The 22,190-nt window shown below is 43.2% G+C and overlaps 2 protein-coding genes across 2 annotated transcripts in view; one reads left to right on the top strand and one right to left on the bottom strand.

Annotated features, from left to right (window-relative positions):
* The window catches only part of LOC126412904 (trichohyalin-like), a 573,063-nt gene that overhangs the window by 142,703 nt on the left and 408,170 nt on the right, over window positions 1–22,190 (top strand). The gene's annotated exons all lie outside the window — the stretch shown is intronic.
* The window catches only part of LOC126412113 (zinc transporter 1), a 652,968-nt gene that overhangs the window by 394,410 nt on the left and 236,368 nt on the right, over window positions 1–22,190 (bottom strand). Inside the window, exon 2 of the mRNA XM_050081545.1 lies at window positions 17,514–17,569. The gene's annotated coding sequence lies outside the window, so the exon portion shown is untranslated. The remainder of the gene's footprint in view (window positions 1–17,513; window positions 17,570–22,190) is intronic.

Here is a 22,190-nt window from a genome sequence, read left to right as displayed (position 1 = left end):
TATGCTAACAAAACTCGCACTCTAAATTTGTGCTCGTGTAACCTAAATATTGTAGCCAGCTACTAAACTTTGAAATTAAAGCAGTGAAATCTAATTATATTATTTTAATGCTGGCGTTTGAATTTCAACGACACTCGGGTTCATTTCGGAAAAGGAAGGGACCCTGGATGGCAATGCAATTGGGACAATGAGCAACAAAGGTTCATGCTAAGTTGCTGTAATTTTGCGAGGCAAATGGAACAATTTGAAAAGCTGAGGTCTGCCATACAGTTCTGAAACTTTACGTGCTTTTAGTCTTCCTTGTTGGTTGATTGAAGGTTTGTAGCCGTCGATCGAGGAGGTGGCGACAGTCACTCATCGTCGGCCGTCGCTGTTGCAGAAGCTGGATGTTGGCGCGCCTTCTTCTGGACACGGTCACCAGGCGAAACGGGCTCTTGATGTGCGCCAGCTAATGCTTCCCGTCCGCGACACCATGTCAGAAACTATCATCGCGAGTCGAGCGCAATTACATGCTGCCAAACCCCGAAAGCGCGGCAACTCGCGGGAGCGTCACACAACACCTGCTCCACTCGCTACTCCCGCCAGACTCTCACTGCCCTGCCCGCGCTCCACGCGGCTGAGTTAACACTACCAAAGATCCTACACACTTTGAGTCTTCACACGACCTATCGATGTAATCGTTCGATAGCAGTTTTCCCTAGGCAAGACCCAGCGTAAAAATACAAATAATATTTACGAAACAAACCAATTATACATCGACATAAGTGCATAAATATATATATATATATATATATATATATATATATATATATATATATATATATATATATATATATATATACAAACAGTAAAACAATTACAATATATAAAGAGACAGAAATGTCATATCTTGAGGTAACAAAACAAGGGAAAAAAATAATAGTACAATAGATGAAAATAGGAGGATATGCATTTCCGCCGTTACAAACTTTATCCCAATACACTATACAATATTTTTTTATTTGGTATATTTATCATTTACTGCCTGCGTTTGTATTTCTTTTTAAACTCACGTTGGTTCATTCAGAGATAGCATAATTCACATATTTTGTCTTGAATTCTAAATTTATTTCTACCAGAAATAAACTAATTGTAAATGAAACTCCTGTAGCTTAATGTAACACTTACATTAATGCTTTCTAATGACAACACATATGCGAAGCAAAAAGGTTATATAATGGTCTGCAATTTTAATTGTGATTGGAATACTTGTACCTGCCAGCTTAAGTTTGTATTTAATTCTATACTAACTGTAGTTCACTCTAATTTCTCATAATTTCAATATTTTATTCTTGTGTTTTAAAGAAATCTTTTGGTGTTAAGGAAATTCTTAAAAATACTAAAAAAAAATCAACACCTTACGACTCAGTCGGTATTGATACTCTGATCTGATTTTATCGAGGTCTCGATGTGATTTTAGTTACTGGTATCGATAGCGAATATCATATTGAATTCAGCATTGGCACGGCCCTCCACGTATGGTGAGCGAGTAGTTCTTCTCCTCGTAATCTCTGCGCAGCACGACAAGACTCAGAGCTAGAATTCCGTAAACCCCCGGTTCAAATGGCTCTGAGCACTATGGGACTTAACATCTATGGTCATCAGTCCCCTAGAACTTAGAACTACTTAAACCTAACTAACCTAAGGACATCACACAACACCCAGTCATCACGAGGCAGAGAAAATCCCTGACCCCGCCGGGAATCGAACCCAGGAACCCGGGCGTGAGAAGCGAGAACGCTACCGCACGACCACGAGCGGCGGACCGTAAACCCTCGGTTAATCTCTCATTTTTTTTACACATTTAAAATAAGCTGGACTTTTATACAACCTATTGCAATTCTCCGTCTACATACATAGTCGCAAAACCACTGTACAGGGCGCGGCGTAAAGTACTGTCATTGCTACTCATTCTTTTTTCTGTTACACTCGCAAATGGAACGAGGAAAAAACGATTTCTTTTATGGTTGTATAAGCGATCTATAGATGAAGACGAAGATGAAATGGGAGAGACGATACTGCGTGAAGAGTTTGACAGAGCACTGAAAGACTCGAGTCGAAAAAAGGACCCGGCAGTAGACAACATTCCATTGGAACTACTGACGGCCTTGGGAGAGCCAGTCCTGACAAAACTCTACCATCTGGTGAGCAAGATGTATGAAACAGGCGAAATACCCTCAGACTTCAAGAAGAATATAATAATTCCAATCCCAAAGAAAGCAGGTGTTGACAGATGTGAAAATTACCGTACTATCAGTTTAATAAGTCACAGCTGCAAAATACTAACACGAATTCTTTACAGACGTATGGAAAAACTAGTAGAAGCCAACCTCGGGGAAGATTAGTTTGGATTCCACAGGAATGTTGGAACACGTGAGGCAATACTGATCGTACGACTTATCTTAGAAAATAAATTGAGGAAAGGCAAACCTACGTTTCTAGCATTTGTAGACTTAGAGAAAGCTTTTGACAATGTTGGCTGGAATACTCTCTTTCAAATTCCAAACGTGGTAGGGGTAAAATACAGGGAGCGAAAGGCTATTTACAATTTGTACAGAAACCAGATGGCAGTTATAAGAGTCGAGGGGCTTGAAAGGGAAGCAGAGGTTGGGAAGGGAGTCAGACAGGGTTGTAGCCTGTCCCCAATGTTATTCAATCTGTATATTGAGCAAGTAGTAAAGGAAACAAAAGAAAAATTCGGAGTAGATATTAAAGTCCATGGAGAAGAAATAAAAACGTTGAGGTTTGCCGATGACATTGTAATTCTGTCAGAGACAGCAAAGGACTTGGAAGAACAGTTGAACGGAATGGACAGTGTCTTGAAAGGAGGGTATAAGATGAACATCAACAAAAGCAAAACGAGGATAATGGAATGTAGTCGAATTAAGTCGGGTGATGCTGAGGGAATTAGATTAGGAAATGAGACACTTAAAGTAGTAAAGGAGTTTTGCTATTTAGGGAGATAAATAACTGATGATGGTCGAAGTAGAGAGGATATAAAATGTAGACTGGCAATGGCGAGGAAAGCGTTTCTGAAGAAGAGAAATTTGTTAACATCGAGTATAGATTTAAATGTCAGGAAGTCGTTTCTGAAAGTATTTGTATGGATTGTGGCCGTGTATGGAAGTGAAACGTGGACGATAAATAGTTTGGACAAGAAGAGAATAGAAGCTTTCGAAATGTGGTGCTACAGAAGAATGTTGAAGATTAGATGGGTAGATCACATAACTAATGAGGAGGTATTGAATAGAATTGGGGAGAAGAGAAGTTTGTGGCACAACTTGACAAGAAGAAGGGACCGGTTGGTAGGGCATGTTCTGAGGCATCAAGGGATCACAAATTTAGCATTGAAGGGCCGGGTGGAGGGTAAAAATCGTAGAGGGAGACCAAGATATGAATACACTAAACAGATTCAGAAGGATGTAGGTTGCAGTAGGTACTGGGAGATGAAGAAGCTTGCACAGGATAGAGTAGCATGGAGAGCCGCATCAAACCAGTCTCAGGTCTGAAGGCCACAACAACAACAACAACAATGAAGTGTTGGTAACAGCAGTACATAGTAATAGCATTAACTAAGAGACGAGAACAAAAAGAAGTGTTACGTAAAGTTCGCGTATTCAGTTATTTATTCGCTCAAAGATAGTACATCAGATATATCAGATTAACCCGAAAATAAAATGTACTTAAATGTAACATAAGTCACAGGTACTCTCCATAATTAGATACTGGTTTATTTCGACAGCATTTTCACAGAGGTGACGAGTCATGAGACGTCCCCTAATATCGTGTCAGACCTGCTTCCACCCGGCGTAGTGCAGTAACTCGATGTGGTATCGACTCAACAAGTCGTTGGAAGTCCCCTGCAGAAGTACTGAGCCATGTGGCCTTTGTAGCCGTCCATAATTGGGGAAGGTTTGCCGCTACAGAATTTTGTGCGCGATTTCACCTCTCGATTACGTTCCATAAATGTTCGATGCGATTGATATATGGCGATGTGGGTGGCCAAATCATTCACTCAAATTGTCCAGAATGTTCTCCAAACCAGTCGCGAACAGTTGTGGCCCGGTGACATGGCATCACTGTTTCGGAAAAATAAATCCATGAATGGCTGCATATTGTCTAGAAGTAACCGAGCATAACCACTTCCAATGAATGATCGGTTCAGTTGGACCAGAGGACCCAGTCCATTCCATGTAAACACAGCTCACACCGTTATGGAGCCGGCACCAGATTGCACAGCGCCTTCTTGACAGCCTGGGTCCGTGGGATCACCGCCAGACTCGAAGCCTTCTGTCAGCTCTTACGAAGTGAAATCGGCACTTACCTGACCAAGCTGTGGTTCACCAATTGTCCATGGTCCAACCGATACGGTCACGACCCCATCGGTCGTCTGCTGCCGTAGCCCATTAACGGCAAATTTCGCCGCAATGTCGTAACGGATACGTTCGTCGTACGTTCGACATTGACTTATTCGGCTGCTCCGCGCACTGTTGCTTGCCTGTTAGGACTGACAACCGCACAGCTCTCGGTCGTTAAGTGAACGCCGTCGGCCACTGCGTTGTCCGTGGTGAGAGGGAAAGCCTGAAATTTGGTATTCCTGGCACACTCTTCACACTGGGTTCTCGGAATGTTTTATTTCCTGGATTTCCGAAATGCAATGTCCCGTGCACCTCGCTCCAACAACCATTCCGCGTTCAAAGTCTATTACTTCCCGTCGTGCGATATGTAGTTGAAACGTCCCATTAGAAAAATTATAAATGACTGCTTAAACTGACACACGATATTTTTAGCGCAACGCAATCTGACTTTCAAAAATCCCTACAAAAGAATGGCCCTGACTTACAATAACCTATACATTTCATGAATCACTTACCTCACAAAAGTCTTCGTTACTCAAACTGCTGCAATACAGCGAGCGCCACTACTGCCAGCTAAATAAAAGATTCAAACTACTGAAGGGACTAACTACTGATAGGCATAGTTAGCAAATGAAAGATTTTGATAGAGAACAAACAATGTATTTACCTTAATAGTGTTCAAAAGTCATAATATATATCACTTCATGACATCCAGTCTTACAAATTTACCGTCTATGATGGACAAACGTCCAGATCATCGGCTCTCAAAACTCCGCCACTTCTCCCCCCACATCCACCACTGCTGGCGACTCACCTCCAACTGCGCAACGCTACGCGCTGTTAACATCCAGCTGCCCAACACTACAATAGCGAACAACAATGCAAACCAGCCACAGACTGCACACAGCACAGCCAGTGATTTTCATACCGAGCGCTACGTGGCGTTACCAATATAAAAACCTAAAGAGCCTACTTACATAGTATATTTTTAGATCCCTCATCTAATACTGGTCCCAGAAAATTTGAGAGTTTGTTTTCACGTCATAGTTTACGTTCATCTCCAGGTTGGTTGGTTGGTTGTTTTGGGGAAGGAGACCAGACAGCGAGGTCATCGGATGAGGGAAGGACGGGGAAGGAAGTCGGCCGTGCCCTTTGAAAGGAACCATCCCGGCATTTGCGTGGAGCGATTTAGGAAAATCACGGAAAACCTAAATCAGGATGGCCGGACGCGGGATGGAACCGTCGTCCTCCCGAATTTATCTTCAGGCACCCACAATGGATTCGCATTCGGGAGGACGACAGTTTAAGTCCGCGTTTGGCCATCCTGATTTACGTATTTCATGATTTCCCTAAATCGTCAACAGCCTTGCCGCCGTGGTAACCGAAGATAAGCGCTGTCGGTCTTAGCTAACAGTTGGATGGGTCACCTTCCGGCTCTGCCGAGTGCTGTTGGCGATCGGGATGCACTCAACCGTTGTGAGGCCAATTGAGGAGCTACTTGCTTCGGAAGTAGCGGCTCCGTTCTCGTAAACTGACCTACGACTAGGAGAGCTGTGTGCTGACCACACGTCCCACCATATCCGCATCCGGTAACGCCTCAGGGCTGAAGAGGTCACGGCGGTCGGTCGGTCGGTCCCGTAGAGCCTTCAAGGACTATTCGGACGGTGTTTGTTTTTGTTTGTTTTGATTTCCCTAAATCGCTCCAGGCAAATGCCGGGATGGTTCCTTTGAAATGACGCGGTTTATTTCCTTCCATAGTTTTGAAACGATACGAGCTTGCACTCGATCTTAACTGAAGTCCCAAAGAAACTGGTATAGGCATGCGTATTCATATACATAGATATATAAACAGGCAGAATAAGGCGCTGCGGTCGGCAAGACAAGTGTCTGGTGCAGTTGTTAGACCGGTTGCTGCTGCAACAATGGCAGGTTATCAAAATTTAAATGAGTTTGGACATGGTGTTATAGTCGGCGAACGAGCGATGGGACGCAGCATCTCCGAGGTAGCGATGAAGTGGGGATTTTACGGAGTCACGAGTGTACCGTGAATATCAGGAATCCGGTAAAACATCAAATCTCCGACATCGCTGCAGCCCGAAAAAGATCCTGGAAGAACGAGAGCAACGACGACTGAAGAGAATCGTTCCACGTAACAGAAGTGCAACCCTTTCGCAAATTGCTGCAGATTTCAGTGCTGGGCCAGCAACAAGTGTCAGCTTGCGAACGATTCAACGAAACATCGATATGGGCTTTCGGAGCCGAAGGCGCATGCGTGTACCCTTGATGACTGCACGACGCAAAGCTTTACGGCTCGCCTGCGCTCGTCAACACCGACGTTGGAAACATGTTGCCTGGTCGGACGAGTCTCGTTTAAAACTATATGGAGAGGATGGACATATACGGGTACGGAATAACCTCATGAGTCCATGGATCCTGCATGTCAGCAGGGAACTGTCCTAGCTGGTGGAGGCTCTGTAATGGCGTGGGGCGTGTGCAGTTGGAGTGATATGCGTCCCCTGATACGCTTAGACACGACTCGGATAGGTGACACGTAGTAAGCACCCTGTCTGATCACCTGCGTCCACCGATGTCCATTATGCTTCCGAAAGACTTGGGTAATTCCAGCAGGACAATGCGACACCGCCGGACGAGGTGGCCGAGCGGTTCTAGGCGCTTCAGTCTGGAACCGTGCGACCGCTGCGGTCCCAGGTTCGAATCCTGCCTCGGGCATGGATGTGTGTGATGTTCTTAGGTTAGTTAGGTTTAAGTAGTTCTAAGTTCTAGGGGACTGATGACCTCAGAAGTTAAGTCCCATAGTGCTCAGAGTCATTTGCCAATGCGACACCATGCACGTGCACAATTACTACAGAGTGGCTCCAGGAACACTCTTCTGAGTTTAAACACTTAGGCTGGCTACCATACTCCTCACGCGTGAACATTATTGAGCATATCTGGGATGTCTAGCATCGTGCTGTTCAGAAGATACCTCCACCCCTCGTACTCTTAAGGATCTATGGACAGCCCTGCAGGATTCATGGAGTAAGTCCCCTCGATCAGTACTTCAGACATTAGTCGAGTCCGTGCCACGTCGTGTTGTGGCACTTCTGCGTGCTCGACGAGGCCTTACACGATATTAGGCACGTGTACCAGGTTCCTTGGCTCTTCAGTGTCTAATGAACTCGTTGTGAAAGGAACTTCAAACCCTTATCTACCCTGCTTGCTTCCTTCTTCAAGCATCTGCCAGTTAGAGTATTTCAGTATGAGGTACGACGTTTTAATTTTTACTTCTTTGCTGCTAACTGTAATCGCAACGAATTTTGCAGACAGTATCCATTAATGTCAGTGAACGTACCTGCAAAATTTTATCATTCTGCGACACATAGTCTAGGAGATATGACGTCATAAACACTGAAATGCGTGAAAAGATAGCTTTTGATTAAAACAAAGTGCAAATTACTTAGATTATACACATCCAGTGTTTGATAATGGGAGCACTTAGCGACTTCCAACAAACTTTAAACATAAATTCAAGCCTGTGATCATTCAGTTTCAAGTATATATCCCCAAAAATCAACACATTGACATTTTCCCATGCGTTACAGTCTTCGGCGTGTTACTCCAATAAGCTTTGTGATGTAATCTACGTCCGCAGCTCGTGGTCGTGCGGTAGCGTTCTCGCTTCCCACGCCCGGGTTCCCGGGTTCGATTCCCGGCGGGGTCAGGGATTTTCTCTGCCTCGTGATGACTGGGTGTTGTGTGCTGTCCTTAGGTTAGTTAGGTTTAAGTAGTTCTAAGTTCTAGGGGACTGATGACCGTAGATGTTAAGTCCCATAGTGCTCAGAGCCATTTGAACCATTTGATGTAATCTACCCAACATCTATTAAGCCGTCCTTTTGGTTTTTTTACGGCTCTTGGAATCCAGCAAAACCTTCCTTGGTCTACCTAGCATTCAGTCGCTTGGATGTGTGTCCTTGCATTGCCACTAAGTTTCCATTACGGTCATTACATAGCTGAAAGGCTTGAGAGCGCATGATGGGAATGTCTGCGCGTGTGTACGATCCAACCTCAAACTCCAAGTCTTACGCTAGTTGAGCCCCTATAAAACAACAATTCTTCTTCGAAATAAGTTTACAGAACGAGAAGTGGAGCGCTGATGCCGTCTATAACGCTCCCAGCACCATCCCCCACCCCTAATATCGGTTTGCTGCAAAATCCCTGAACATATTGTCACTTCGAGTACAAGAACTTTTCTTGAGACCGAGAAGCAAATGTTTCCACATTATCGAAAGCATCGCTATGCTAACTTCAGCTTGCCCTTTCCTCACGTGTTACACTGCGAACTGAGGATGGGGGACACACAGACAGATTCCGTATTTCTAGATCTCTGGAAAGCATTTGACGCGGTGCCCCATTGCAGACTGTTTACGAAGGTACGAGCACATGGAATAAGTTCACAGATATGTGAGTGGGTCGAAGACTTCTTAACGAATAGAGCTCAGTACGTTCTCCTCGACGACGAGCGTTATTCAGAGACGAAGGTATCGTCAGGTGTGCCCCAGGAAAGTGTGAGAGGACCGCTGTTGCTCTTTGTATACATATTCGATTTGGCGGACAGCATGGGTAAGAATCTGCTCCTGTTTGCTGAGGGTGCTGTAATGTACGGTAAGATATCAGAGTTGAGTGACTGCAGCAGGATACTAGATTCCTATACAAGATTTCTATTCGGTGTGATGAATGGTAACCTAGCTATAAATGTAAAAACATGTAAGGTAATGGAGATGAGTAGGAAAAAGCAAGTAATGTTCGCATAAAGCATTAGGAGTGTCCTGCTTGACTGAGTCACGTTGTTTAAAAATCTTGGCATAACGTTGCAAAATGAAATGAAATGACACGAGCATATGTCGATTGTGGTAGGGAAGGTCGACTTCGGTTTACTGAGAGAATTTTGGGTAAGTGTGGTTCATTGCTAAAGGAGACCACATACACGGCGCTGATGCGACCTGCTTCTTCGGAACTGCTCGAGTATTTGGGATCCCCACCAGGTCGAAGTGGAGGAATACGTCGAACCAGCTCAAAGGCGGGCTGCTAGATTTCTTACCCGTGCGTTTGAACAACACGAAAGTCTTATGGAAACGCTTCAGTACCTCAAATTGGTTTCCCAGAAGGAAAGGCGAAGTTCTCTTCGAGAAACGCTGTTGAGGAGATTTAGAGAACTGGCATTTGAAGCTGACTGCAGTACGCTTCTGCTTCCGCCAACATAAATTTCACATAAGGGCCACCGAGATATGAGAAATTAGGTCCCGTACTGGGGTATATAGATGATCGTTTCTGCTCGCTCTATTTTCGAATGGAGTAGGAAAGAAAATGGCTAGTAGTGATACAGAGGACCTACTGCCACACTCCGTGCGGTGGCTTGCGGAAAGGTGTGTAGATGTAGGACACTCACATCTTTCCATCTCTCCATACGTGCACGTGATTGAAACGGCAGACATGAAAAAAAAAAGAAGAAAGAAAACTGCTGATAGACATTCCCTGGACAACGAACTTAAGATTGTTTCAGTGTCTTCCATTACGAGCCATGCACCACACGGGACAGCGTCACATTTTTCGATTTCGTAATGCTATACACAATCTCCTTCACTAATGGAGAAAGGTGTATTCTAACAATAATCATGTCTGCAAAGCATTCACGTGCGTTTGCTGATATCATCTCGAAGTTTTCTACGGAACAATTATCATTTTTCTAACTGTGAAACTATAATGATGCATTACCATCGACTTTATTCACATGAAGATTATATCGGAGTATTGAAAACATGCAGAAAGAACTTGAAAGTGGTCCCAATGTATGGTTTTCGAGCAAGAACAGAATAGAACATTATGACAAACAGAAAATTGGACACGAACATAAAATCAAAAGGTTTCGTGGGTTCAAGTACGATGAATAATTCAGAACAAAGCAAAGTAATTCTCCAGATTTAAACGAATACCTCCGCTCGATAGTTTTTGTAGATTGACAGTAATAAGCAACGTGCAGATCTATCAAGTATCACATTCTCCGAGTAACTGATACCTTTGTGCTCTACCGACTCCAAAGCTTAAAGGCTTACACTCGATAACGGACGGCGGTAGTATAACGTAATCTTTCTTTTTTTGTCAGAGCAGGACGTTTGCAAAATTTAGGAAAAACTTATTTTACTAATTACAATTTGTTCAAAAACAAGGACAGAACAACAATGTAGTAATTATATATAACTTGAATTAATCAACAGTTGCAGCCTCATTTGTTTTATATTTGTCGACGGAGGAAATCTGTTCCAAAAGGTCGGGTCTGTTTTTCAAGTAGGAATGGAGCTTATCACATGATTTGTAGACGTTTGTAATCAAAATGGTTTTCAAAACTGCGACCGGCCGTTGTGGCCGAGCGGTTCTACGCGCTTCAGTCTGGAACCGCGCGACCGCTATGGTCGCAGGTTCGAATCCTGCCTCGGGTATGGATGTGTTTGGTGTCCTTAGGTTAGTTAGGTTTAAGTAGTTCTAAGTTCTAGGGGACAGATGACCTCAGATGTTAAGTCCAATAGTGTTCAGAGCCATTTGAACCATCAAAACTGCCATACTTAACCGTGTTTTGTCACTTGTCCATAGCTTATTCATTAGAGAAAAATCTCTTTCTACAGGCGCGTTACTTCCAAGCAAGTATAAAACGTATTCAATTATTACACGAAATTTCGTAGATTTTAGACTGTAGTCACGAAAATGTGTGAACAGCTCCACCAAATGGGCTTCAGTAGCAACAATTTTAACGTTCCAGTTTGATATTCTTTCATCTGTAATGTAGTTGGAAACAAGCGAAAACTCATGGAATACGTCCGTATGTTGGTCGTTGCTAAGAAATCCTTGTGTAATCAGCAAATCCATCACTTTCTGTATTTATTCCCACATAGGTACTTTTGTCAAAGGTGCCCATTCAAGCACTTTTAAGTCTGCATTGAACTGACACGACTGATCTAAGTATTATTTGCTTGTCTTGTAAAATTCAGCAGGCGCAATTTCTACACCCTGAACAACAGCGTCAGTTTCTTGTAAATTTGTTATTATACACTCCTGGAAATGGAAAAAAGAACACATTGACACCGGTGTGTCAGACCCACCATACTTGCTCCGGACACTGCGAGAGGGCTGTACAAGCAATGATCACACGCACGGCACAGCGGACACACCAGGAACCGCGGTGTTGCCCGTCGAATGGCGCTAGCTGCGCAGCATTTGTGCACCGCCGCCGTCAGTGTCAGCCAGTTTGCCGTGGCATACGGAGCTCCATCGCAGTCTTTAACACTGGTAGCATGCCGCGACAGCGTGGACGTGAACCGTATGTGCAGTTGACGGACTTTGAGCGAGGGCGTATAGTGGGCATGCGGGAGGCCGGGTGGACGTACCGCCGAATTGCTCAACACGTGGGGCGTGAGGTCTCCACAGTACATCGATGTTGTCGCCAGTGGTCGGCGGAAGGTGCACGTGCCCGTCGACCTGGGACCGGACCGCAGCGACGCACGGATGCACGCCAAGACCGTAGGATCCTACGCAGTGCCGTAGGGGACCGCACCGCCACTTCCCAGCAAATTAGGGACACTGTTGCTCCTGGGGTATCGGCGAGGACCATTCGCAACCGTCTCCATGAAGCTGGGCTACGGTCCCGCACACCGTTAGGCCGTCTTCCGCTCACGCCCCAACATCGTGCAGCCCGCCTCCAGTGGTGTCGCGACAGGCGTGAATGGAGGGACGAATGGAGACGTGTCGTCTTCAGTGATGAGAGTCGCTTCTGCCTTGGTGCCAATGATGGTCGTATACGTGTTTGGCGCCGTGCAGGTGAGCGCCACAATCAGGACTGCATACGACCGAGGCACACAGGGCCAACACCCGGCATCATGGTGTGGGGAGCGATCTCCTACACTGGCCGTACACCACTGGTGATCGTCGAGGAGACACTGAATAGTGCACGGTACATCCAAACCGTCATCGAACCCATCGTTCTACCATTCCTAGACCGGCAAGGGAACTTGCTGTTCCAACAGGACAATGCACGTCCGCGTGTATCCCGTGCCACCCAACGTGCTCTAGAAGGTGTAAGTCAACTACCCTGGCCAGCAAGATCTCCGGATCTGTCCCCCATTGAGCATGTTTGGGACTGGATGAAGCGTCGTCTCACGCGGTCTGCACGTCCAGCACGAACGCTGGTCCAACTGAGGCGCCAGGTGGAAATGGCATGGCAAGCCGTTCCACAGGACTACATCCAGCATCTCTACGATCATCTCCATGGGAGAATAGCAGCCTGCATTGCTGCGAAAGGTGGATATACACTGTACTAGTGCCGACATTGTGCATGCTCTGTTGCCTGTGTCTATGTGCCTGTGGTTCTGTCAGTGTGATCATGTGTATCTGACCCCAGGAATGTGTCAATAAAGTTTCCCCTTCCTGGGACAATGAATTCACGGTGTTCTTATTTCAATTTCCAGGAGTGTATTACGGACGGTGCGCAAGAAAAAGCGAACTCTCTTTACGTGGCAAGTTGTCTGAGAGACGCTTAATTTCCTTTGTAGATTCTACAGCAGAAACGCACTGTGCTTCAATTTTTAACTCCGTTTGATGGAAAATCGCTGCCTATACATGCAAAAAGTAAGCATAATTCAGGGGTGGGATTCTCGAAAAACGTTTTTAAAATATTTGGACATTTATCGATGGTCAGAAAATAGCTTTTTAAGGGCTGAAATATTTTGAAACATTTTTAAAATCCTTTCAAGCGCCAGCATTAACGTGAGCCACATGTCACCTGGTTTTGCTGCAGCGCAGCGGTTTCTGGTATTCTTTGTCACTGGAATCTCAGGACTCTCTGAGACCTTCCACTCGAAAGCTGTAGATGTAAAAAAGTAAATTTTCATAATGATACATTCGAAGTCCACAGCTGTTTTGATCGTGTTATGAACTACATGGGCTCCACAGCCAGCCCCAATTAGTTGTCTTCCGAATGATACATCCAATTTCACGTAAACATTATTACGCCCTTTTCTATTCTTTTCTCAAAATTGCAGTTAGTATAGTCTGTAGTGTTTCCTTTCCTCGGGGTTCTGCCGTGAAAATATAAAATAGAAAATCTGATTGGGGTTTGAATTTTGATGGAGTAAGTTACGGATAAGGCGGACTTCATATTACTGATTGAGATAGTGCTGTAATTTGACCGTGAATGGCAGACCAGGTCGACAACACTACAAAAGGCGACTGTAAGGAAATAGCATCAGAAATAAGTTGAAATTTACCGCCGGCCGAAGTGGCCGATCGCTTCTAGGCGCTACAGTCTGTAACCGCGCTACCGCTACGGTCGCAGCTTCGAATCCTGCCTCGGGCATGGATGTGTGTGATGTCCTTAGGTTAGTTAGGTTTAAGTAGTTCTAAGTTCTAGGGGACTGATGACCTCAGAAGTTAAGTCCCATAGTGCTCAGAGCCATTTGAACCATTTTTTTTTGAAATTTACCTTATAATTCTGTCAGAAACGTAGTATCTATTATAATATAGTCTTCGTGGCTGCATCTGGAATATTTCTTGATTTTCTTGTAGGATGTCCTTTTTTCATTGTTCGCTGATCCTCTTGTTCCCCGTCTGATGACAATTTCTTAAGTTCTCACTATCCGGAATAATTTATAAATTTGGCGATAATCATTGCGAATCACTACTGAAATAACTTGAAGACGCCGTGTGTTCGTTTCGTAATATAGTTTTAATTTCCACTTAAAATCATTCTTTAACCTCAGCGAAAAAAAAAAGAAAAAAAAAAAAAAAACACGTCTCAAACGTATGAAGACAAGATAACAAGAGAATAATGAACTAGTTGTTAAAAACAAGCACCTACGCAAAAGTAAGAAAAAAAGATCAAAATTACTTATGAAAATCTGTCGCTGGCGCAGGGTTCTTCTGCATGCGCGATCGTAAATCACATCTTTGCTCTGGCGGAGGCGCGGTAGTCAAAGTACCGTTACAAGTCTCCACAAGATTCCGCAACACCTCCTTCAAATAATCGACTACAATATCCGATGTTTCACCAGGCTGCGCTCGAAACTCTAAAATCTTGACTTTCACACCTTCATAAACTAAAAAATAAAAAATAAAATAAAAATAAAAAAATCGAATCAAAAGAGGGAATAATTTTACTGAACGATTATTTGAAGCATAAGTTAATAAAGACATGGAAAGGGCTTCACCGACAATACTTTCGCGATTATGGATGGCTATAGACGCAGCATATTGGGTTATGTTTTCGCAGGGGACGTCCAACGACTTGTTAGGTCTGGTCCAGGCCACGTCAAGTTGCTGCACTACTCCGGGGAAAAGGAGACCCGGCACGACATCAGGGGACGTCCCATGGTTTACGTTCCCTCAGCGTACACTGTCTTATCAAGAGATTCCACTGTGGAGGACCACGTTAGCTGTTTTCGAATAGTCCAGTCTTTCCGTATTGAACGTATTTAAAGTATTTTGAGGACGATAATTGTTACCGTGTGGATATGAGTGCCTAACAAGGAATTCAAAGTTAAACTAATGTTTTCTTTTCAAATTAATCATTCTGCACAAAGAAACCTCTGAGGTCAGTAATACTGTCACAAATTTGTTCAATAAAAATATATTTTTGAAATGCACTGTGTACTGACCTATAGTTTAACATTTGTTTTTTCAGTTTATCTTCATTTCCCTCGGCTGGTGTACAGTGATCGTCGGTTCCTCTGTTCAGAGTGTTGTCGAATTTTCCATACCGGCACAAGCTACGCAGCTGACACTTTGCCGTTAATTGTTGAGAAAGCAAAGTCGCTATACTTGTAATGTTGTTGCTTTAATTTGTTGTGAAAGCGGTGCTGATATTCAAGACCATAAAAGTGGGTTAAAAGCTGTGAGCTATCTGAGGAAGTTAACCTTGCATTACTGCGCAACTGTTTCACAGGTATCCAGTCTAGCTTACCAAATTCCCAACCAGACTAACATTAATTATAATCTTTCAGTACTTATCTTACGATAACCGGTGATTATATATATAAAGACAATTTAAATAAAAAGAAATAAATCAGTTTATATTTGGACATTTATTTTAACATAATTGTTCCGTTAAAATTTCAGCATATCAAACTTGATTCATAACTAAACTGGTGCCTTATTTAGGATTGTGTAAATGTGAGTTTGTGATCTTACGGAACACATCAAATAGGGAGCCAAGATTGGGAGACTACATACAACACTGCATTCATAAAATAACACACGAAGAACGTTGAAACATATGTAAGAGGAAATTAACCACAACCAACCGATTCAATTTTCACCCAAAGAAGTTACGTTCGTAGCGCAATCCCGTCCGTCATGAAATTACCACACACTGGTATACTAAATTCACACTAACTCTCTGTGAAATCTTCCCGAAAATAATAGCTCAGGGCTACTTTGATGCTTACACCACATGCTTCACGTGGTCAACTTGGTTTACACAAAGAGTGTAACTCCACAATAATTTTGATAATTAAAATAAATCACATCGAAACGCAATTTACAAAAGAAAAACCTCGAACTGGTTACTATCGTCTTACTATTAACCTGATGGGTCAAACAATTGTATAAGCACGTGGTACTGGTCTCACAAAGTACACCCCACGTGGGTTGAACATAAAGAAAAGTTGCTATATTGAAAAATATTGTCAATATGAGACGTTATAATCTCACACACATTCGCATTTAAGATTGATGATCTTAATTAGAGTTACTGATCAACACGTGGTTCCGCTTTACTCACGAAGTAGTGACAAAGCAACTACCGGAAGATATTCTGAACTTCACACTCTAAATACACTGCGTTGCAATTTAAGATAACATTAGATATTTTAGAACTAAACCTGAAATAAAGGTGATTAAATTTTCAGTTAGGCTGAACTTAAGAAATCCATTGTCCTACGGACTTAGCAGACACGCGCTAAGCCGGAGATCTTACCATTCAGACGCTCGCCGCGGACAGACTGCCGTGGGTCCCTCCTGAGGGGTGCCTCCCAAATACAAACGGAAGTGACCAGAGAGCAGTGTGCGATTTGCAGGGGGGATGGGGGGGGGGATTTCCCCCCCTCTGCATCAGACTATCCCCCGCTGTGGTTTTAGTTTATGCATCCCTACCTGGGATGTTTATTTCCCACGCACTGGAGTAAAGCTTTACATATAATTTAAATTTGTGGAGCCGAACACTGAAAATTTTTAATAAGGATGACTATTAATACTATTAATATGTTTCAGCTTTCTATCATCAGAATAAGTATAACTTTTCACAAATGTGCCTCTACTTTTTTAATTCCCCTCGTATATCTGTACCCTACGTAGATGATTTTGTAAATAAGCTCTAGTTATAATGTACTTTTAAAGGTATAACAAGGGATGGCTTTTCTAATAGTGCATACGCGTCAATAGTGAGTTTTGGCATTAATATCTATTTATAAATAGCTGTTTAACCATGCGTAAGGCCACGGTCCAAGCTAGTAACATATATAATTCTACTAACCCCCTAAGACATCCCTCCCCCCCCCCCCCCCCCCCACTGGTAAAAGCACAAATCGCACCCTGCCAGAGAGGCAGCTTCCTATACCAAAATGACAAGGGACGGACAGGACCATACTAATAATAGAAACCTCTCTGCTTTTAGAAAGCGTAGCTACCTGTTCCGACGTTGGTCCTACTGTTCTCTAGCAGACAGGCTTGTCCGCTACCCTCAAGCATGCAACTAGAAATACATTTGCTCATTCATCCTCTCACATAGAAGGGAAGGGGGATGACAGTATCTTATCATGTACAGTATATAAAAGAAAGCGGATGTAGGTTCCGTATGAGACTGTGTGACATGAATTACATATAAACTGTGTTTTAAAGTGTAGTAGTGTGACAGCTCGTTCTTGTTTATGTGTAAAAGTAACACGTTTCACTGCTCAGTCTTCTCCCAGATAGTCAGAAACACCACAGTAAATTTAGAAGAGGAATTTATGCCGTAAATGATAACATATTTAAGAAAAGTAACATGAAAGGAATCCAACAGAGACCTTTCATACTTACCGAAATGGCTAGAGGCAGGCGTGGCTGTAGATCCAGGCATCACCGACACCCGGCACCTGAAATGACGAGGACGACATGAGAAAGTTTCTGTGGCTGTTGCTTCCTCAAACTAACGACGGCGCTCAAGAGTGCTTGAATTGCACGCTGACCCCCCCCCCCCCCCCCACACGCTCGCTCGCTCCCTCTCCCCCCCCCCTACTTTCCGCCGGAGAAAAAGAGTGATCTTAGTGATATTAGATTACGAAATGGTGCCGAAACCAATTAGCAAAATTATCTCGATAATATCGAAACAAAAGTATCAAGTTGCTGATCGTATTTTTAAGCATTTCCTTGAACCAAAATGTCTTTCTTAGAATACAAAGTCAATTTTTTTTTCCACTAATGCTATTCTCGCATGAACTAACTCGAATATAGAATCAGATATAAACGTGAGCAGTCATTCCAACCACAAATAGAACTACAAACACTTACATAAGCTCTATCCTATAAATATGCGTGCTTCCCATAATTAGAATCCACCGTTACAAGAGTTTCCCTTAAACCAAAGGACTCGTTTACAATAAACATATTTTAAAATACATGTTCATTTACAATTCGAACCGAAATATGCCTATTATGCTATCTCAGGATAAACTATCTTCAGTATGAAAAGATATGCGAACGTAAACTTTAAAGATAAATACTCCAAATACAAAAATATAGGCCTTGACTTAAACTCGTGCGATTATTACCAGCCTGCAGGAGGCTAATTCTCTGTCGAATGGGTATTGCTTCAGTAAACGGCAATGAAAGACTATCACCCCCCCCCCCCCCCGCCCCCTCTCCCCTCCGACACTTGCGATGATGATTCTCTGTTTTTTCCTGTCGTCTAGTGTTTCACTAGTTAATCTTCATTTATTTGACATGAAGTTGGTGTTATTAGCTCCTTCCATGGTATTATCGTCAAAGATGTTATTCAGCATACTGGTAAAAATAAACAAGCGAAGAATGTACAACCACCAAAGAATGTATTAATTGCGAATGGTAAACGCACAAAATAATATACTCAGAATCATAGAATACTAAAATACATTATCGGCAAATTCATTTGTATTGAGACACAACAAACATGGGTCGGGAAATCAGGTTCATTAGTAAATACTGAGGAGTGAAAAGAAACTGAAGGCTGTTCGTTCAGTGGCTGTTTACAATAGGTATTCATGATTTCCAGTATTTCCGACCTGGACGTTTTCTGTCGATTATACCCACAGAGCAGCTGCTACATCACTACGTCTGGTTTTCACAGAACGCTGCCCATTCGGTGCAGCATCGGGTTTCTGTGGTCATCACGTCTGATGCGCAGTGATCCCTACCTGTGTTTCCTACGCAGTTTAGGCCACTCTCTTTGCAGGTCATCTCATAGATTCCACTTAGATTGATGAAGGACTGCTTGTCTTTGTGTTTAAACAAATTCTTGCCTAGTGTGTGTGCCGTTTAGGAGGACACTGAATATTCCATTTTGTTTAAAAATATTGTCTGTTCTGATAGATAACGTACCAACAGGGTAGCATACATCTTCCACTGCCATTCGTTTAGGGTACAGATTGTGTTCTTTCCGGTGTTTAAGTTAAAACTTTTTCGCGTTATATTAAGAATACTGCCACTGCGACTGGAATGGTAACAAATGAGGAGCATAGAACCGACAGCAAACGGTGGATCTTATAATAAAAAGCAACATGATTGCGGGACAAAGGGCGTAGTGAAGAAGCTGAAATACAAGAGTCTGTATCTTTCCTGCATATTCTAAATTGGTGACATCCTGTGTAGATGCCAATATTAGTATCTAAACGTGCATATAAGTTCTATTTCCAAGATGAACTGTATGTTCTTGTGTTGTTCGTGCCTTATTTTTCGGAAAGTTCTGGAACTGCCCGGTTCATACTTACTACGTAAACAGCACGTCATCTGCCACCTACCTGAACCCGCACGCCTCATACCCCTCCTGATTAAAAGCATCCAGACACCCCGTATGTAATGAGGAATTAACCAACAGATCTGACGAGAGACGAACGAGCCAATATAAAAGGAGGCGGGGAGTAGAGTGTTTTCAGTACAGAAGCAGCAACAGCAGAGCTCGGTAACTTGGAATGTGGACGTGTCATCGAATGACACCTGAATAACAAATCCGTCAGCGACATTTCAGTCATTCTAAAGCACCCAAATCGCCTGTTGTGATGCGACTGAAGTGGAAACGCGAACGAACAACCGCAGCTAAACCGAGAACAGACAGTCCTCATATCGTGACAAACAGAAATCGTCGAGTATTGTGAAGTGTGGTTGTAAAAGACCCTGCATGAAATCAGTGGAAAGAATAAATCGTGAGGCCCAAATTTCCAGCAGCATTACATCTAACACAATGACTGTGCGTAGGCACTTAAATAGTGAACGACAGTGGTCAAAAGCTGCTCATAACGCACAGGTTTCTGTAGCAAACGCTAAGCGATGCTTTGGAGCGATAAGAATAGCGACGTCACTGTACAGTGGACTTATAAATGTGTTATCTGAAATGATGAATCACGCTAAAGCCTCTGGTAATGCGACTGAAGTATTTGGGGAATGCGTGGAGAACATTACCTGCCATCATTTGGTGATGTCGTTATGGTATGGAGTTGTTTTTCTGGTTACTGTTTGTTCCCTTTATTGCATTTAAGAAATCGCTAAATGCGGTAACATATAAACACGGGTTCAAATGGCTCTGAGCACTATGCGACTCAACTTCTGAGGTCATCAGTCCCCTAGAACTTAGAACTACTTAAACCTAACTAACCTAAGGACATCACACACATCCATGACCGAGGCAGGATTCGAACCTGCGACCATAGCGGTCTCGCGGTTCCAGACTGTAGCGCCTAGAACCGAATGGCCACTCCGGCCGGCCATATAAACACAGTTTACACAGTTGTGTTCTCCTTTCAATAGAGGAACAGTTCGGAGACGGTGGCTGGTTGCTTCCTGCCATAAAGCAGTGTCTGTGTGGCAGTGGTCTCTGGACGGTAACGTTCCTGGAACGGACTGGGCTGCCCAGGGGCCCAACCTGGACCCAGTGGAGCTCCTCTGAGACAAGTCAGTGCATCGGCTTCGCTCCAGACACCAGCGTCCGGCGCCACTGCCTTCACTGGTTTCGGTTCCTGAGGATGAACGAGCTGCCACTCCTCCACAGACATTCACACTTCTCAGTGAAAGTGTTACCAGAAGTGTTCAAGTCATCACAAAAGGGCAGGTTAAATACGCGAGATATTAATGTCTACTTGTAGGCGCCCGGATACATTTGATTAGGTAGTGTATCTAGCGAGAGTTTCAGACTGAAGGAGGTCAGTTTCTTTCCCTACTCTCTTGTTTCATACTACAGTATATAGCGTCCCCAGGAAATAATACGAAAAGACTTTTTAAAAAAAAATAGTATTTATAAAGAAGAGACATTTAAAAATTGAATATATATTTTTATCATGTACCCGTAAAATAATAATTTCTCTGTGTAAGTTTCGAGTGCAAATAAATATAACAAAATGATCTAAAGAGACGACAAGATACGCTCTTTTGTTAATTTTTTAGTCGTCTTCACTTCTTCTCTTGTCTTGATTGCTTGTAGACGGACAAAATGGTTCAAATGGCTCTGAGCACTATGGGACTTAACATCTGAGGTCATCAGTCCCCTAGAACTTAGAACTACTTAAACCTAACTAACCTAAGGACATGACACACATCCATGCCCGAGGCAGGATTCGAACCTGCGACCGCAGCGGTCGCGCGGTTCCAAACTGAAACGCCTAGAACCGCTCGGCCACACCAGCCGGCCGTAGACGGACATCTTGCGAGTGCTGGCAAATGTAAGCATATTTGTACTAATTAAGCAAATAATATATTGATTTAATATTATTGTGCACTTTTAATTTGTAACAGGTGATCCCGATTTCATGTTCGCGTTCCTCGAATTAACCTGCATTCGAGTAATTTACAGTTCAACAATCGCAGCGGCCGATGCAGCCAACGACGCCATTACGTGGCGATATTAACTTATAAAAATTAGCGGAAGCGAAAAACTCGCCCGCCATTAACATAATATACACTTTTCTCCACAACCGCCCGACTTTGGAGAAATACGTAGCTTTAAGATTCTTATTTTCAGTACCATAGCCGAGGGCCAGAGACACGACTCCGACTATGAGGCAATGGTTAACGGAGGTAAGAAAAAATTGTAATTAATAACTAAAGATTTTTTGATTTAAAGTGAGCTGACTAGCCGAGGAAATTAATATGAAAAGCTTATTCCATTGTTCAACTTATATGCTCATGTTTTAAGATTCAGTGAGTCTAACGTTCATTAACGTAACAAATAATTTATACTGAAGATTAATATTGTTAAAAAAAGGGGAGAAGTTCACAAAAGCTTTTAGTTGTAAATCAAAATAAAATGAAATATTTTTATTGAGGCCCACCACGTAAGTCGGCAACAATCAACATAATAATAATATATTAAATTACGACGGCCGACGGACGCGAGAAGTAACTAGTTACCGAATAACTGGCATAGTTACAAATTACTGCAGGTATGGGAAAAGAAGTATCGCTACTTGCTCGTGATAGTAATCTTGGAACGTCAATCCTGTAGTTAAACATCAGAATTATATTCGCTGCAGT

The sequence above is a fragment of the Schistocerca serialis genome, chromosome 7, assembly GCF_023864345.2.
Source record: "Schistocerca serialis cubense isolate TAMUIC-IGC-003099 chromosome 7, iqSchSeri2.2, whole genome shotgun sequence".
Lineage (NCBI taxonomy): Eukaryota > Metazoa > Arthropoda > Insecta > Orthoptera > Acrididae > Schistocerca > Schistocerca serialis.
The sequence above is the reverse complement of the archived record's forward strand: the minus strand, read 5'-3'. Positions and strand labels throughout refer to the sequence as shown.